The sequence below is a fragment of the Carlito syrichta genome, unplaced genomic scaffold (assembly GCF_000164805.1).
Source record: "Carlito syrichta isolate Samal-C Ts95f unplaced genomic scaffold, Tarsius_syrichta-2.0.1 Scaffold301804, whole genome shotgun sequence".
NCBI lineage: Eukaryota > Metazoa > Chordata > Mammalia > Primates > Tarsiidae > Carlito > Carlito syrichta.
In genome coordinates, this window is record NW_007245900.1 from 168,303 (window position 1) to 185,826 (window position 17,524).

Here is a 17,524-nt window from a genome sequence, read left to right on the forward strand (position 1 = left end):
GGGAGGGAGGGTGGGAGACTAGAAGAACGGATGGATGTATGGATGGGGGATGACGCCACTGATTAGCCCAACACTAGAAATGGGTGCACTGCGTTGGCTGTAAACCCTCTGGGCTTTCCCCTATTCTGGACCTGACTTAGGGTCACCCCCTCTGAGGAGTGGCTATCTTTATGCTTTATTTTGGGCGAGGAGCACTCTTCCTTGTCAACTCCCAATAACCCCCGGGGGCTCTGTCAACGGCAATTCCTCTGGGAAGTGTCGCCCACTCCTGATTTGCTAAGACGTCTCTCACGTGTGCTCCCCCAGCCTGCTCCACCCCTGCTGGTGTGGAAGACATCCCATTGGCCATCATGGCCAATTTGGATGGCACGCCCTTGTCCGGCCAGGCTGCGAGGTTGCTGTGAAGACAGAGGCCACGTCTTATTAGCCACAGCGTCCTGAGTGCCCGGCATTCAGGAGAACAAATGAGAAAGCACATTACTAAAGCTCAGAAGAGGCAGGTGTCATGTGGGACAGAGCCCTGGACACGGTGCTAACACATTTACATTTAATTCCTGTCTTCATAATATTGGGGGTTATGGTACCCTAGACAAGCCACTAAAACTTTCTAAATCTACATGTGTACCCATAAAAGGGTGACTTTCCCACGGTATGACTATCAGATTAATGTATCTTTACGCATGTCTGTGCATACAGAATATGATGTCATGTTGATTTAGGTGACCTCAAGCCTCTGACCATCTCATTTTTCAGGACTGCAAAAGGTCAGTCATATCTTTTGCATTCTCTACCGCTCTGGTGTTTGACACTCCATTGACACAATTTTGTCTTTCTGCAAATACGCGCAGGTGGTGTGAAAGAGGAGATCTGGGTTTCGGTTGCTGAAGCCCAGGAGTGTTCACTGACTCATGAGGCCAAGAGGTCCAGGGAGACAGCCACTTTCTGTCTCAGATGAAAGAAGACATTTCTTAAATAAGATAAAGATGAGAACGGCCATGCCAACCACGCACACACACGAGGGGAAACCCCAAAAACCAGAATTATCTTTTGGAGGGCGTGCCCTTTGCAGTACAGGCCTCTCCCACTAGATAAGTGTTCTAGGAACCTGTCAGCATTCGTGTACCAGCTAGTGTTGTTGGGAGAGGCTGCATTGTGGAATAAACATCCTGGGTTGTGGAAAACAGGTGACTGGTTCTTCCACCATGACAAAGCACCTGCTTCCACCGCGCTGAGTGCTCAGCAGTTTTTGACCAAACCAGCATGACTCCTGTGCTCCACTTGCCTGATTCACTAGATTTCACCCTGAGCAACTGTTTTTTGGTTTTCTGGATGAAAGTGCTCAAGGGAAACGTTTTGCCAATGTGGAAGAGGTGAAACCAAAAATGGTGGAAGTGCTCAAAGGCTTCAAAACGGATGAGGTCAGAAACTGTTTTTAATAGTGGAAAACTGTCTTGATAAGTGTCTTGCATCTAACAGAGAACACTTTGAAGGTGACTGGAGTTTAAACACGTATGTATAACACATAAATTTTTTTTGAGTCAGTCTCACTCCATTGCCCAGGCTGGAGCGCAGTGGCACACTCATGGCCACCCCACCATTGACCTGCTGGGCTCCAGCGATCCTCCCGCCTCAGCCTTCCAAGTAGCCAGAACTACAGGTGCATGCTACCACTCCCAGCTAATATATTTTTATTTTTATTGTAGAGACAAGGTCTCGCCAATTGCTTGGGCTGGTCTCGAACCCATGGGTTCAGGCAATCCACTCGCCTTGGCCTCCCAAAGTGCTGGGATGACAGGCTGAGCCACCACGCCCAGCCTACACAATTGTTTATAAATTAGTTCTGGGTTTGGGGTCTCCCCTTGTATTCCAGTGCTAAGGATTCTCATATGTGCTATGCTCCTTACATGACTGGTAATATTGAAACAAGTTGGTCATAAAGAAGGTTCTGGGGCCACGTGTCTCTTCCATGTGGCAGTTCCAGGGCAGAGTCTTGTAGATACCTGGAGGAGCCCAGGGTCTTAGCCCGCCAGGAGGACCGCGTGGTCTGGGTGCTGCGACCACTCATGGCGACTAGTCTGCCCACGAGCTCAACCCTGTGGTGGCGCTGCGGTGTGACCCTGCCCCCCACTCTGAGCTCCTGACATCGGACGAGGGCCACTGAATGGCCAGGCTTCTCTCCTCCTTTGTTTCCTGCCTCTCCTCCTCAGCACCTCACCGGGGCATGGTGCGGTCTGGGGTCCTGCCTTCCTCTCACCCTGGAGCTTAGAGTGAGTGACTCTTGGGGTTATAGGCAACAATGGCTTGCACCCCTCGGTCCCAGCTGGAACTCCTGGGAAAGAATCCCGGTCGATCCCAAGGCTGCCGTGTTAGCTGTCCTTCTGTCACCAAGGGGTCGACTCTGACCAAGGGGTCATCACCAAGGGTTTGACAGAGTCACAGCTCCACAGCTGAGCCCAGCCCAGAGCTGAGAGCGTGCTCAGGAGAGAGAGATGCTGAGGGTGTGCTCAGGAGAAAGCCTTACTCCTGAGCACGCCCTCAACATCTCTCTTAGCTCTGGCTTTGCAGGGTCTTTTCTCAGGTATCTTTCTAGAACCTTCTGGAACTTCAGAACGACTACTTTGCAATTCCTCCAGCCACTGTCCACTGTCTTGGTGGACTTCAATAGTATGTTTGTGGATGCTTCCACTCACACTCTTCCTCATGGTTGTGTCGTGTCTAAAGATAAGTTGATTTTGTTTAACAGATGAAAACAATAGAGATTCTAAGTTACTCATCACTTAATCTCTTACACAGGACAGACACTGCTGGCTGTTTCCTGGATTCCAGTAGGGGCCACAGCTCCCAGCCTCCCTGACAGCAAGGAGCGGCTGATGGGAAGGGAGATGAGACTGCCCAGGTGTGTTCTCAAGAGGCTTGGCTCTGCCCTCCCCTGCCCCACCTCCCTTCCTGCTGCTTCGGGAAACCATCTTCAGGCACGCAGACGAGGGCCAGGAGCCACGCGGTAGAGGAAGCATAGGTCCTAGAACCTTATCTCCAGGCATTGCTTAATCTCTCGAGAAATAAGCTTCTTCCACAGTCAAGCCTGTGCAGTGAGCTGGGCTTTCCTCGCCACAACCAGATCTGCATTCTGACGGATCTTTCCACTTCAGTCGATCCCTCCAAAGTATTTTTCTTAAACTGAGATTCTATGCGGCAGCTGCTTAGGACTAGGTATCTGCAGATGTAAAAAACTGCAAACATTACCCAATTCACACACTAGGTATTCACTTTTCTTAAAGCCATTAAGTTGCGATTAAACAATAAGTTTTAAAGAGGTTATTGGGACATTCAAAAGTTAAATACAAACTCTGAAGTTATGATTTTTTTCCTGGCCTATATATATATATATATATTTTTTTTTTTTTTTGAGTTGGAGTCTCACTCTGTCACCCAGGCTGGAGTGCAGTGACTGCTCCTGGCCACCGCAGCCTCGCCTGCTGGGTTCCGGTGATCCTTCTGCCTCAGCCTTCCGAGTAGCCGGAATTACAGGCATGCGCTACCACGCCCAGCTGATTTTTTGATGTATTGTAGAGATGAGGTCTCGCTGCCCAGGCGGGTCGCAAACCCTCAGGCTCAGGCAATCCACTCACCTCAGCCTCCCAAAGGCGCGGGATCTGGCCTATATTTTTGCCAAAGTATTAAAATGTATAATCTTCTTTTAAATCAGAGTCTCACTATGTTACCCAGGCTGGAGTGCAGTGGCACACTCACAGCAACCACAGCCTCAACCTGCTAGGCTCAGGTGATCCTTCCACCTTTGTCTCCCAAGTAGCTGGGAGCGTGCCACCACACCTGGCTCATTTTTTGATATATTGTAGAGCCGAGGTCTCCCCAAGTTGCCCAGGTTGGTCTCGAGCCCCTGGGCTCAGACAATCCTCTCACCTCGGCCTCCCAAAGTGCTGGGATTACAGGTGTGGGCCCAAAACTTATATTCTTGTATGACTTTAATTTTCCATTTATACTGAAGAAACAATATTACATTTTTTCTTATATAAAGAGATGACAGGAAACAGGGATAGTGAGAAGCTTAAGAAAAGGGTGAGAGACCCTCTGAGTCTCACTTGAGAATTGGTGAGAATGTACCCCCGCTACTCTGGGGTACCCCGCGACTGAAAATTAGGAGAACGGTGTCTGTTTGAGCAGAACTCTTCCCATCACGGCTCTGAAGAAACCACAAGTGCGATGTTCCTGCTCAGAGGGGGGCAATGTGCAACTAACGAGCCTCGTCTGGGTAGCCGTAGAGTCTCTTTCAAGCAGGAAGCTTCCAGATCCAGAGACAAGACACACTCGGAGTCACGGCTGGGAAGCCACTGCGTGGCACTCAGCCAAACTCAGGGCTGGTGGCCTGAGGGTGGTCCTGGCTAGACCATCAGTTCACCACGCGACCTGAGCTCTCCTGCAGACCTGATTTTCTTCCTTTGCAAAATGAGATGTCAGTACAAGTTCACTCGTCCTGACAACCCGAATCCACAGAGAAACGGTGATGCCAGGTAAGGATAAGGCCAGGGGCTAGCCAGAGAGAATTAAGGAAGATGAACCAACTTCATAGAAAGACCCTGTCGCTGGACTGAAAATCCCAGGACCCAACTAATCAACAGAAGAACGGCTAGATAGGAGAGTGATTCTTGGTAACTAATGTCTCAAGGTGGAACGAAAGCCTCAGGCTTTGACATGTTTTGATGGCAACATAAACATCCATTAGAGACTGATTTTGAGGGCTGGCCCCCACATCACATAATACGGAGCTCTTTAAAGGAGTTTCCAGGGCACTGTGACCCCTCTCTGACGAGAGCGTATCATAGCGAGGTCGTAACTCATGCAGAAAAAAGGGCGCCATCTCAGGTACAGACTGCAGGGAATTGTGGACAGCAGGCCCCGGGCACGAACTCCGTCTGGCTTCTCCCTCCTCAGCAGCCCCCGGCTGCCCTCAGCACGACCACTCTTAAGTTCCGTGTCCAGCTCATGTCATTTCACCTACCTCCCGCGACCACTCAGCACAACCCTGGGATGCCCCACGGGCACGGCCCACGCACATCTAAGACTGCCGGCGAGTCCCCCTGTCCGTGGCTTCTGTGGGGTTCCCTCCTGCAGCGAATGGCTCGCATTCCACCCCCCCACACACACAAACCAGATGCCCAGGGTCATCCCTGACTCCGCCTGCTGCCCCATCCTCACAAACGCCTCTGGACTGCCCCCATGTGGTGCCCCGCTCCAGCCTTCCTTTCCATCTCCAGGAACGCCACTTTAGTCCAAGTGGCCATCATCTGGTTTTTCACATCCTCCCAAGCCTTGTCTTCCCCAAACACAGTGACCTCCAGAGTGAACATCTCATCAGACTACCCCCGTGCTTGGCCCTCTCTGTTGCTGCTCTGGACACGGGAGAACGTTCCTCCCATGGACTACAGGGTCTCGAACCCCTGAGATCAGGCAGTCCTCTTGCCTCCACCTCCCAAAGTGCTGGAATGACAGGCGTGAGCCATTGTGCCTGGCTCTTTACCCAAAAATCTTGGGCTGCTTGCTTTAAATCGAACACATCATATAAGGACACAAAAAGGAGCTAAGAGTCTGCAAACACCCTACACGCAAGGATGGACAGAGGCGGAGTGAGACCCCTGCTCACACAACTCTCAACTGTGAGCAAACCCACAGGTGCAGCGAGGAGGTAGTAGGTGCGGGGCTGTTGGGGGCTGGGGGGTGGGGGATGATGTTTCATGGATACAGCGTTTCCTTTTGGGATGATACAAATGTATTAGAGGTAGACAATGGTGAACTTGTACAACGTTGTGAATATACTATGTGCAACTGAATTATATACTTTAAAATGGTTAATTGTATGTTTTGTAATTTTGCTTCAATTAAAAAAAATGACTCAACTTCCTGGCAATCAGAACAATAAAGGAAACATGATCAATTATGCTGTTTTCACTGTCAGAAAGGAGGAAGTCTACTAGTCCCCACGGTGAAAATAAAGATTGCTCTAGCAAGGACTCTAAAAGACAGCACTCCTGTGGGGTTTTATATTTAGATGGTGCTAAATGATATGACGGGTAGTGCTGTCCACGCATTTTTATAATGGGACACAGAGGTGATTTCCAATGGCTGTTTCTTGATCAAGGTTGAGGTGTATGATTAAAAAGCAAATCAAAGACAGTGTCTCCAGAACAGGAGAAGCTCATGCATTGGTCAGCTTGACAAGAGGCAGACCGTAGGGTCAACAGACTGAATGCCCCTACAGGGATCTCTCCTAGACATTGATCTTTCTCTCACTTGGGTTTTTTTTTTTTTTTGAGTTGGAGTCTCACTCTGTCACCCAGACTGGAGTGCAGTGGCCGCTCCCGGCCACCGCAGCCTCGACCTGCTGGGCTCCGGTGATCCTTCCGCCTCAGCCTTTCCAAGTAGCCGAAATTACAGGCGCGTGCTACCACGCCCGGCTGATTTTTTTATTTATTGTAGAGATGAGTCTCGCTGCCCAGGCGGGTCTTGAACCCGCGGGCTCAGGCAATCCACTCGCCTCAGCCTCCCAAAGGCGCGGGATTACAGGCTGAGCCACCGAGCCCGGCTCACTTGGGTTTTTAACAGAAGTTGGGTATCTGACAACCCAAGAAGTCTCCGTGTGATGAGACCCTGGTGTGCTGGCATTTTATAAAGGTGACTAGGACCACAGCCACTTGCTCTGGACACCAGCGGTATCACACAATCAGGAGACTGGAAAAGCAACTAGCTTCTCGCTGGTGTAGGAGGCCACCCAACCTGCAGCCCCCAGGGGCGGGCTTGCCACGCCTGTGGGCTTTGCCAGCATGCAACAGTCTGGATTTCAGAAATGCTCTTATGAATGCCAACTACATGCCAGGAACACCGAAAGATCCTGGAGATGCACAGACGAACATGTATTTTTTTTCTCTCAAATATTTGTTAGGCATTGTGAATTTAATATTTATTTATTTTTTTAGCGTTTTCTTTTTATTTTTTATTTTAAAGACGTGGGGTACAATTCAGGGTTAGGTATACAAACGCTGATGATGCAGGTGCCCTTGTTGATGAGGCGTGCCCCTCCCTCCTCTGGCAGTCTCCCTCAACTGCCAATCCCAGCTCTCCCCCCCACCGGCATTCTTCCACTACTGCCAATCTCTTTCTTATAGTATGATAATTGTTCAAGGTTCGCTTATGAGTGAGAACACATGGTACTCCATTCTTTGTTCCTGTGACAGATCACTAAGTATGATCGACTTGAAAATGTATTATCCCGCTTTCTAGTAACTTCTTGGGATACCACGCCAAGGAGGTGGGGGAGGGGCGGAACCCCCAGGTCCCACCACGGAAACACATTCTGTGGAACCTCATGAAATTTCTAGCTTCTTTTTAATGTACTGCTTGCAGCTCCCTCCCCTGCCCAACAAAGCCTTTAATACAGGATGGTCAAGACTTATACAAATACTGGGTTACCTAATAGGAAAGGCGTACCAGTCCATTCTGTGCCGCTAAACACGAACACCAGAGGCTGGGTCATTTAGAAAGAAAAGGGTCCTATTTGGCGCCTGGTTCTGCACGGCTCCGGCACCTGCCTCTGGGGAGGCCTTGGGAAACTGCAATCACGGTGGCAGGGGAAGTGGAGCAGGCGTGACACATGGGGAGAGTGGGAGCGTGAGACAGGAGGTGCCAGGCTCTTTTGAACACTCCGCTCTCGCATGAACTGACAGAGCGAGGACTCACTCGTTGCCGTGAGAACAGCACCAAGTCACTCCTGAGGGATCAGCCCCCATGACCCAAGCACCTCCCACCGGGCCCCCTCCAACCGTGGGGCCACACTTCAGCAGGAGATTTGGAGGGGATGGACATCCTAACTGTGGCAACACAATTTCCAGATTTTAGACAGAACACTCAGGCAGGTCACGAGAGTCGAGAGGCCCACAAAAGGGGCAGAAGCTGTCCGTGAGCACAACAGAAAGCCCACGACTCAGAGAGTCATGGTCACACGTGTGAGGGCGTGGCAGTGACAGCCCTTGGGATCCGGGGTGGCTGTGCAGGGCGGTTGGCATGGCTGGCTGGGCTCATTGGATGATATGGAATTTTTAATTTTTATTTTCAATTTTTAAAATTAATTTATTTATTATAAAGATGTGGGGTACAATTCAGGGTTAGGTATATAAACATTGATCATGCAGGTACCCTTGTTGATGAGGGGTTTGCCTCTTCCTCCCCAAGCAGCTTCCCTCAACTGCCGGACCCATCCCCGCCTCCCCCGAGAGTTTTCCACTACTGCCAATCGCTTCAACTTGGATGGATTTGGAGATGGAATTTGATGAGAATGTTTGTTTCTCAGTCAATTTGTTGCCAACGGGCCCTGGGGGAACAGCAGCCCAATCCCAGCAGGCGTGACTTCCCAGCCCTGCCGGGCAGCCGCCCTCTCTGCATCCCAGAAGGGGACCAACAAACCTCCCATTCGCTAGGTCACTCGCCTCGCCTGGCAAGTGCTCTCCGTAGCCCGTGTCCCCACACCAAGGAGCTCCCCCTGCCTCGCCATGCTAAGCCCGTTTCCCCACCGCTTCCCGGTTCCGTTCGCAGAGGGCTTTCATGAGAAGTAGGACTCCAGAAGTCCTGGCTGCATCCCAAGCTGTCTAACAAGACGCACGGGAGGAACAGGAGCAGGTGACAGGGTGGGTGGCTGGGGCGCTCTGACTCAAGAAGGTGTGAGAGAAAAATGGGAGTGTGTCACCCTGAGAAAAATAAACAGAGGAAAAATCGGGAAGAAATCATCGAGAGCCCTTCCCTCGACAGAAGATTGGTTTGTCCTGCTGAAATGATGCACAGCTGAAAAAAAATGGATGACGGGGACATACATTATTCACGGTTAAAGACATCGCAGTCATTAGGATATTTACACCGCGGGCGAAGCCCCTCACACGGTGTTGACTTACAGGATACGCAATCACATCGGATGCGCCGAGGACTGTTTGCATGGGAAGTACTCTGGATTTTTTATTCCGTTCACCTTATTCCCACTCCTGGGCCCTGCATTTCAATCAGACGTGAGGCCGGACTGGAAACTCCAGGGGCAGCAGAGAGGCTCTGCGTGGAATATCGGCTCAGCCTCCCTGAATTTCCTTCTGATGGAAAGTACCTTTTGGGGCTTTTCAAGCTACCTATTGGTACAAGTATCTTTTATTAATGATATCCTCTTCAAATAATGGCACTAATAATGTCAACCCTCTTCAGATAAGCTAAACTTCTCTGAATTGTTAGACTGTAGAAACTTGAGGATTTCTTTCAGTTTTGTTTATTGAAATGCAGCCCTTGGGGGGATGCTGAGATACAAGGGCCCCTTCCATGCCAGAGCGAGCTTCATCTGAAACACTAACTCTTTCCTGGGGAGTTAGAGGAGGCACAGCATGAATATTTATTGTATTGTAAGGAGTCCGAAGCTAGTGAAACTCAACAAACACACCCCAAGTAACCTGTGAGTTAGGAGGAAGCCGGATTGATGGCTGGTGCCTGCTCTCTGCATCAGGCTTGCCCTGATCATTGTGTTAACTTGTAACCCCCGAACCACCTCATCGGAGGGAGGATGCCCTGTGCTCTCCCTCAGGGAGGAATGACTGACTTTGTATCCTGCTTGTTAGGTCATACTATTTAAAAATGTTTGCTGAAGTCTAACAACATACAGAGAATGAATAAATCTAAGTAGACAGCTTGACACATTTTCATAAAGTGAACACATCTGTGGAATCGCACCCAGGCGCAGAAACAGAACATGCCCGGCACCAGGGAATCCCCCTCCCCCACCACCATGCTGCACTCCTCATAATCATTCCCATCCAGGGGTAACCACTGTCTCGATCTCTAACGGGACAGGTGAGCTTTGCTTACACGTGTACTTTCTTTCTTTCTTTCTTTCTTTCTTTTGAGAAAGCAGGATTTATTAAGAGGACAGAAAAGCTTCCACAGTGGGAGGGACCTGAGGGGGTTGCCCCTACACTTGTGCTTTCAAATGATACCCAGCATGCACTCTTCTTTGGCTTATTTTGCTCAATATTATGATGGTGAGAGTCACACATATTGTTGGGAGTTGTTTTCACTCATTTTTTTCTCATTGCTGTGTCGTATCCCATGGATCAATCCTCCTGTAATTTATCTATTCTACTATTTAGGCATTTTCTGGGTTTTGGCTATTACAAATAGTGCTGCTAGGCTATGTATAAGATACAAGATAGGAAATTAACCTAAGTGTCTATCCATGAATGAATGGAGTACATACACAATGGAATATTATTCAGCCATGAAAAATTCTGTCATTTGCAGAACATGGAACATGGATGGAACTGGAGGGCGTTATGCCAAGCAAAATGAGCCAGGCACAGAAAGACAAATGTCACATATTCTCACTAAAAAAAGGGGCTCTCATGGCATTAGGGAGCAGAATGGTGGTCACCAGAGGCTAGGAAGGGTAGCAGAAAGGAGGAAGGAGAGAGGTTGGTTAATGGGTACGAAAATACAGTTAGAGGGAAAGAGCAGGTTCTAGTGTTGAACAGCACAGCAGAGTGACTGCATTCATTGGAAATTGACTATCGATTTCCAAACGGCCACAAAAGAAGATTTAGAATGTTTTCAACATAAAGACATGACCAATGTTTGAGGCAATGGATCTCCCAATTACCCTGAATAGATTGTTAATAATTGCATACATGTATCAAAATTGCATGTATCATTTAGGCAGGGCACGTGGCTCATGTCTGTAATCCCAGCACTTTGGGAAGCTGAGGTTGGGGCATTGCTTGAGCCCCAGAGTTCGAAACCAGCCTGGCAACATAGCAAGACCTTGTCACTACAAAAAATTCAAAAACTAACTGGGGGTGCTGGCGCCTGTAGTCCCAGTTACTTGGGAGGCTGAGGCAGGAGAATCACCTGAGCCCAGGAGGTCAAGGTTGTGGTAAGTCATGATGGTGCCACTGCACTCCAGCCTAGGTGACAGAGTGAGACCCTGACTCAAAAAAAAAATCACATGTACCCCATAAATATGTGCACTGATGACGTATCAGTAAGAACTCTGATGCTACGAACATTCCCAGATGTCCTTGGTGAGCATGGACGTGCATTTTTGTGGGCGTCATCGGTGGGAGTGCAATCGTTGGTTCCTCACAGGGGATGCGTGTGTTTGGCTTCAGCAGATGCTGTTGGGAAGGAGGTTTCCAAAAGAGCTGTTTGAATTCATGCCCCCACACCCAAAGCAGGAAGGAGGGTTCCCATTAATTCACGTTGGCTGCCTCTGCTGTGGTCAGGCTTTCTGTGAAGCAGAGTGTGGGGTGTTATCACACTGAGGCTTCAATTTCATTTCCCTGAGGACTCAGGAAGCTGAGCAAGTTTTCATACCCTTATTGACCACCTGAATGCTCTCTTTTGTAAAGTGTCTGTTCAAGTCTTTCCCCTGCTTTTCTATTAGGTTGTCTGGCTTACTGCTTTGTGAGAATTTAAGAAAAAATTCTGGTATGAGTCATTGTGGGATATATGGCTTGCAAATAAATCTTTCCCCTCTCCGACTCTCCATTTCAGATGCTTAATGGTATCTTGTGATGAAGAGACGTTTTTAATTATTCATTTTTGATGGTTATACTTTATGGGTTCTACTCAAGAAATCTTTGCTTATGATAAAGTCGGGGTGATGTTCCCCTATGCTTCTTCTAGAGGTTTTATTATTCAATTTTCCATTTATTAATAGAACAGTAATCCATGTGGAATTGATATATTATGTAGGGTCGAGTAAAAATATAATTTCTCTACATGGTTATAATTTACCTGTCATCATTTCTCTAAAAGACCATATTTTTCTCATTGCATTACAACGTGACTTGTGCCAAAAAATCTGATGAATCGGCCATTGCCTTACTAGACTCTGGTGTGGCCATATGCTCTTTGAGATATGGCCGTCACCATGTTTCATGGCTTTGGCCTCCTTCTCTACCTTGGGGAGGTGAATTTCCTCTTTCTCTCTCTCTAATTTACTTTTAAATAAACAACATTTTCCAATCTAAAAATCAATCAGATGAATTTATATATAAATTAACATTTACCCGCATTTATCAATTAACATATATGTGTGTGTGTTTTCTGGACACTCTTTTCTGTTTGTCTATCCTGGTGTAATTGCCACACTGCCTTAATTACTCCAGTTTTTTACTAGATGTCGATATCTAGTAGTGCAAATTTTCTGGTTTTGTTGTTGATCTTCAAGACGGCCTTGACTTTCTTGGCCCTTTGTAGAAGGATGTTACCAGATATTTAATTCGCGAAAAACTGAAACTCAGTAACCTAAGTAATTGAGAGTTGAGCCCCTGCCAGGAGGACAATAATATATAAAATAATCATGTTAGGATTTATGTGACAGGTTTCAGGATTCAATCTGATAGACTGGCAGAGTTGTTATAGATATTTAAGCATGGTTTGTAGAATACAAATGAAATTCTTCCAACTTGGATTTCTAGGGCCTCGATGCTGTTCCGTGTAGCCAAATGATAAGGCGTTTTTACACTTTTAAAGCAGACAACAAGAAAAGGCAGGTCACAAACTTTCTTAAAGGTCTTTCTGAGCTCAGGCCTAGTGACCTGGGGCACACCCTGCAGACCCCATGTCCCTTATTACACAAGTGCCAGAAGTTTCCATGTCCATTGTCAGTATTCATGGGAATATTTTTACTTTTTAAAAAATATGCTATTTGTTTTTATTTTTTTTAGTTGGAGTCTCACTTTGTTGCCCAGGCTGGAGTGCAGGGGCACGCTCACGGCCACACTGGCATCAACCTGCTGGGCTCCAGCCATCCTTCCACCTCAGCCTTCCAAGTGACGGATCCATAGGCACACGCTACCACGCCCAGCTAATTTTTTGATTTGTTGTAGAGGTGAGGTCTCACCATGTTGCCCAGACTGGTCTCGAACCCGCGGGCTCAGGCAATCCTCTTGTCTCCACCTCCCAAAGTGCTGGGATGACAGGCTTGAGCCACTGTGCCAAGCCAGGAAGATTTTTAAAAAGGAGAGGAAGAAATAACATTGTCTCTCAGCATCAACCTTCCAGGAAATTCGAAGTTTATGTTGTTAGGGACAGAAGGCAGAGTGGTGATGCCAGAGGTTGGGGGGAGGGAATGGGAGTCATTGTATAATGGGTACAGAGTTTCAGCTGGGGAAGATGCAAATGTTCTGAAGGTGGCGGTAATGATGGCTGCACAAGAATGGGACTGACTTCATAAACTGACACTCAAAAGTGGCTACAATGGTAGATTGTTGTGATATACACACAAAAAAAGAAAAAGAAAGGCCATGTCACGAGTCAAATTACCCGACACATGATTACAACGGTCACTCTGACTGCTCTGTGGGTATCTCTGGACCTCAGCCTCTTCTGCTATTCACAGAGGATGATGAACCCTTCCTTATGGGATGGCTGCAAGGGTTGAGTAGGATAATGCAAATAAATCACATCAGCAAAACAACAACAACAACAAAACAAACTTTATGTGGTCATTTGCTTTAAAAAGTGTCAATGATTGGCCAGGCTCGGTGGCCTGTCATCCTAGCACTTTGGGAGGCTAAGGCAAGTGGATTGCCCGAGTCCGTAGATTCGAGACCTCGAGATCACCCCGGGCAACTTGGCGAGCCCTCGTCTCTACAATAAATCATAACATTAGCGGGGGGGGGTAGTACGTGCCTGTAGTTCCGGCTACTCGGAAGGCTGAGGCAGAAGGATCGCCGGAGCTCAGCAGGTTGATGCTGGGGTGGCCGTGAGCATGCCACTGCACTCCAGCCTGGGCGACAGAGTAGGACTCCAACTTAAAAAAAGTGTCAAAGGTCAAACTGACCCAGTATTTAAACTGACTAACACCCATGGGAAGGTGGAAATATTTGCTGCCAAGGTAAAAACCCCTTTGCCCTGCCTGTTGAAAAGATTCAGCATGCTACACAGAAGATGGCACAGTCATCACATTCCACAGTGTCATTCTCTGGAAAGTCTGATTCTGTCTCAGTCTAAAAATAGCCCCTGTCAGGTTTTTCTGGGCTGGATGAGGGACCCACGCAAAGGACGGAATGCATCTCCACATGGCCCTGCCGAGGTAGAGACTGTGCACGGGTAAGCTCTGAGTTGGCAGGCTGAGGAAGGATCCCTGCCACTCAGGACTCAGCCTCCCAGACCTGGAAGATCAGTGGTTCGGTCACAAGAGGCAGACTCTCACCGGCATCCCTTGTCCAACTTGGCTTTATGTTTAGTTTGGCATTCTGTACATCCTGATTCTCTAGGAACCAGATCTGAAGGGAGACAAGTGAACACCTACCACCCAGACATTCCCAAACGCCAATTTACTTGGTTGGAAGTTGCCAAAATTGTACTCTGAAATATTTATTTTTTTGAGCCAGGGTCTCACTCTGTTGCCTAGGCTCACTGCAGCCTTGACCTCCTGGGCTCGGGCGATCCTGCCCCCTCAACCTCCTGAGTAGCTGGGACTACAGGTGCATGCCACCATGCCTAATTTTTCTGACTTTTCTTTTAGAGACAATGTCTATGTTGTCCAGGCTGGTCTCCAACTCCTGGGCTCAAGTGATCCTTTTCTCAGGCTCCCGAAGTGCTGGGATTACAGGCGCAAATCATGTCTTAAACATCACATTTTCACCTGTTTGGTGAGATAGGTCTTTCAGGGGCCCTTGACTACGTTTTAGATAAGGAAGGGCATTTGAAAGCGATAAACAGTACTTGGCCCTGAACAATGATCATAATACTATAAGAAAAGGATTGGCAGTAGTGGGAAACTGCCAGGGGAGGGAGTGAGGGCACATTTCGTCAATAAGTGGAACTGATCTCAAACCAGGTGAAGTGGGCGCCAAAGGGAGACCCAAACTCTACCTGTACAATGACCTTTTGTATACCTGACCCTGAATTGTACCCATCTTTAAAAGAAAAATGAAAGTTAAAAAAAGACACACTACCACGAACAGAAATCGGGGTGCTAACACTCTCCTCGCTCCCGGGGAAAGTAAGCCGCTAACACTTCTGGTTCCTTGTGGAAATCCAGGTATGGGTGCAGAGGCAGCTCTGGGCGTATCTGAAAAGAGGCAGGAGGATTCCAGGAAAGGCACACCTGGCTCCCCAAGTCTGAGCAGCTTTACCATTATTTGAATCAATACAAATGCCTCAACGATCAGCACCAGGGATCATTAATTCATTGTCTCACTTTCTTCCCTCCTACTCAGAACTCTCTCCTTGGTGCCTCATGGCCAATAGTTGACGTTCTGGGATTTTACCTTTTTGGTTGGGGGGATGACTGAATGCACGTGGACCTAATGCTTATCTATGTCAAGTGACGAGATTCCACTGTTAGTTTTGAATGCTCCCTGCGAGACTTTTATTTTTGGGAGAGTCAGACTGTCTGAGTCTTGTGCGTCTAATTTGGAATCCCAAGTTTAGAATAGGCAGAGCTGTATTCCGTGACTTGTTTTTCGGCCTTCAAAACCTTTGTCTACACTTAAAACATTTGGTGTCCACACATCTGCTACAATTTCTCTCAATATTCTGTGGGTACAACGTCTGACGCATGACACCTGTCTGGGCTTTATTCGAGGTTTAACACTGCATGATCTGGATGACTCTGGATAATTAAGACACAGTTACTTCACCTGTTAAAAATAAGGATAATAATGTATGAGGGGGACCCCCAAAAACCCGGAATTTATTTTAAAAACACTGTATCTTTATTCTTACACATTGAAACTTCAGTCACCTTCAGGGTCTCTCCATTGGACACAATATACCTATCAAGAAGCTTTTCCTACTGCTCAAAAGTTTTTGAGCTAGTCCATGTTGATGCCTTTTAGTGCTTCTGTTGTTTGTTGTTTTGTCTCTTCCAGAGGGCAGAATGTGTCCCTTTGAGAACTTTTTTCATCCAGGGAAACCAAAAACAGTCGCTTGGGGCAAGATTGGGTGGACAGGGAGGGTGGGGCTTGCCGTTTTTTGTCCAAAACTGCTGATCATCCAGCACCGTGTGGACAGGTGCACTTGTAAATAACCCATCATGAAATGGGCAAATGCATTGAATCTCCAAAAAAAAATTCACTGAAGCCAAACGCAGCTTCTCCCAACAATGCTAGCTGGTTCACAGATGCCAACGGGTTCCTAGAACGCTCACCTAGTGGGGGACGACTGGACTACAAGAAGCCCGCCTTCCAAAAAAGAATTCTGTGTTTTTGGGGTCCCCCTCATACATGCCACAGTTGGAGTCAACAAAACCTGTGAACTGCTCTGTGCGACGCTTAGCAGGCCGGAACTGCGCAGACTGACATTATTCTCTTCCCCTCTACATCTTGAACCCTCGACAAACTAGCTCTCCCCAGGCTTAGTTAGTTTCCTAGTTGACGTGACAATTTCCTTTCTCCACGTGGCCAGAGGAAGCTGGAGAAAAGGCTCTCAGGCCCGAATATCAACGGCTCATTTACACACCTCCAGAACTTCCTGCTAGCGCTCCTGCCGCGGAAGATGCGGTGAGGCTGTCCTGAAGGGAGGCCCTAGGAGAGGAGGGGGCAGCGGGCGGGAGGCTGACGGTCTTCCAGGCACCACAGCTGCCTTTCCAAGTGTCGCTCCACGCACTGAGCTGGAGTGTGATGCGTAATTTTAGTATTACCCTATCTGCAGCTTCAGATTAGCCACACCGCCACACACTGAATTTTACAATCTCTAACTAATGAATTTGTATCTCGGCCGAGGCATCCAGGAAGTGTCTACCCATGGAGCATGAGGACTATACACATTATAGAAATTAAATGGGTTTTTATTTTTTTCACAGGTGGCCTATTTGATATTGCTGCCAAGTAATCCCTTCAGCTTGACTGACTCAAGCAAAGCCCGCGGTTGGGCCCCCGTCGGCCTCCCCAGCACAAGGACCCGCTGGCAAGTCCCGGGCTTATGGTCTAACTTTGTGGGGACGGTAAGACGCAGGGCAGCAGATCGCACAAGGTAGAAGGCGGACACCCTGCTCAGCACGGAACCGTCGTCGAAGGAGGGCCACGGACGTGGGGAAGTTGAGGAAATCACTTCTGTGCCTTCTGAGGTCCCAGAGCCACCCAGAGTGTGCTCCACATGCGGGTTGTCTCAGGCCTGGCCCGCAGCAGAAGCTCACAGGGGCCACGTGAACTTGGGTGACCCACCAAGTGTGCGAGGCCAGGGCCAGTGGGGTTGAGGGATGCAGCGAGGCCCAGCATTTGTACCAAGCCTTGCGAATGAATGATGCCTGCTCCTTCCTACTCTCAGAAGGATGGCGTGTGGCTTAGTAGGGTTTTTTTTAACCTCTCAAGAGCCACGAGCTTGAACGTGCTAGAACAAAAGTCTCCAGCGAGCTGAAAATGTAAAGTCTCAGTGCTCATTCTCTTCAAAGAGACGATGCACACCTGTAGCCACACCTGGACGTCCTGAGAGAATCTCATCTGACCAGTCCCCACCAGGCTCTGGCTCTGTGGGGCAG

The 17,524-nt window shown here is 48.3% G+C and overlaps 1 protein-coding gene across 1 annotated transcript in view; it reads right to left on the bottom strand.

Moving 5' to 3' along the window:
• The window catches only part of GRIP1 (glutamate receptor interacting protein 1), a 388,420-nt gene that overhangs the window by 85,054 nt on the left and 285,842 nt on the right, over positions 1-17,524 (bottom strand). The gene's annotated exons all lie outside the window — the stretch shown is intronic.